Here is a 2,432-nt window from a genome sequence, read left to right on the forward strand (position 1 = left end):
ACCGGGACCCTTGACACCTTTAGCTGACCGGTTGGGATTTCCGGATTAAACCTGTGTTGTAGGATAACGGATGAGAAATGGGTTAGTTAGGATTAGTTTGGATTAGTTAGGATTAAGGGTATCCGAGAGGTGGGATATTCATGTCTTGCATCAAGAAAGCCAAAGCTATAAAACTTAGCTGCACCACACAACCACACCACACAGGCACACCGCCTACAATTTAAACATACCATGTACCATACAATTACATCACCAACTATTCAACCACACCACCAACCATCAAACACCATCTAGCCATTTAATACCACCACCGCCATCCATTCATATGAGCAACTGTTCACCCCATCAGCCACCCACATCGCCTATGTTAACCATTCAAAGTGATTTATATTACAAAACACAACTTATACGGAGAGTAACTAAATGTAGGTATGTGATATGGCCATATTCAGCTAATATGATGTGATCAGATTTAGATATGTTATGTGGACATACTCCTCTAATATAATGAGACCAGATATGTGAAATGGCCATGTTCTGCATAATTATCGAATGTGATATGGTCGAAATAGCTATCGTGGGGCAGTCATTTTTAAGTCATGACATAAGCTAGCAAAGCATTATGAGTTCAGTATATATTGAAAAAAACTATTATTGAAAGTTCACTAAAACTGAAGTAAGATACAACTAGGACTAAAAACCTAATGTTATGATAACTTACGAATCATGACCTGACCTAGCATATCAGTGACATATTGTAGGTGTGCACTCATATTTTACCTGAAAGCACTCTCTCTTGTTACAAAACATGTAAAGGCCCGTGCGATCACCTCGACATGTGCTATAAACCTGCTCACTCACAGTTTTTCTATAGCGCGTGTAAGCCACGTGCCTGGCACCACACGCGTTCTACGAGACAGGTAATCACGTGGGTACCGTCACATCCGGTGCCAGGACAGGGGTAAAAGTAAAGTTCCCTTTTCAAATCTGACGGTATATAGGGCAAGCGAAGTAGAGTTCACTTGATTCTGTGACCTCGGCATATGAAGAGACAGAGTGGTCATCACTATGCTCAGCCGCCTTTACTTTCCCTAACGTGAGTTAGGTACTCATCAGAGTTGGGTGGACTCAGGGACGGTCTACTGACTTGAACCCGGATTCGAACTCGAGACTTACGGTTTAGCAGAGAGTGAGACGGTGTGTTCCTATATTAGCTGTAACGCTCCCCCACCTCTACTTAACACCTCACTCAACACCCTCACACCCCCACAAACCCTCGCCCTCATGAAAACATTCACACCATACTCTCGCACCACATACCTCCACTCATCCCACACCCTCAAACCCCTATCTAGGCCCACACTCTTTATAATGTTTACCCCTATACTTCCCATGTAGGCCTACTTATAAACCACGGGATGGTGTGACATAGCGGTAGAGCGCTTGACTGCTAACCTGAATGTCTCGAGTTTGAAACAAGTCAGTTGAACGTCCATCAACACATAAGCTGTGATGGGTACCTAACTCACGTTAGGAAAAGCATAGTGCTGACCACACTATCCCTATATATGCCGAGATCACAGAAACAAGTGAACTCTACGTCACTTTCCCAAGGACCGTCAGTTTCGCAAAGGGAACTTTACAACTCACAAGCCACTCTTCACCTGTTCACACACCACACCACACCACAACACACATCAACCCACTCCACCCACACATAATACATTCGCCCCCACCCATACCCCCACACAACCGCCTGATCCTCACAGTACGCAACACACCGCTGACATCTGACAGGTGTGTGTGGTCCATGACACATGTGGTGTATAACCACACATAGACTGTGCTTCAATAGACATATATATTACTATATCAAGTCCGATGTGATATAATGTAATGATTCATTGTTAAGCGTCAAATACGCATCTGTTATAAAAAAAAACAAACAATCAACACTAAGTATAGAGTTGGATAGTTTTAGAAACAAACCATATAAATGAAAGGGAAGTAAACACAGATTTATTTGTAAATTTGTAATTTTTAAAATGAGTGTTGCCCCTGTTATATGGTAATCACACGACAACTTATCAAAACTTTAAAATACCGCTTTGTCTTTCTGAAAAAAATAAAAAATAAAGGATAGACAAACACTTTCACACAAAAAAAACACTTACAATATTATGTACTAATATGCAGCAATAAAAGAAAAACGACTGTCATAAAAATCTGATTAACATTGCATTTAACACATAAAAGTTAATTTTGGAAGGTATATGACTTGATACAGGGACCTACCAATGTCGATGCATATATTTTGTATTCTTACCAGGGGCGTAGCGAGGGGGGGGGCGGGGGGAGCGGACCGCACCGGGTGACACCAAGGCAAAAAATAGCAAAATATATAGAAAAAAACTTGAGGGGGGGTGCAAATC

This window comes from Physella acuta, unplaced genomic scaffold, assembly GCF_028476545.2.
Source record: "Physella acuta isolate Inbredline_101_S28 unplaced genomic scaffold, ASM2847654v3 ptg000600l, whole genome shotgun sequence".
Taxonomy (NCBI): domain Eukaryota; kingdom Metazoa; phylum Mollusca; class Gastropoda; family Physidae; genus Physella; species Physella acuta.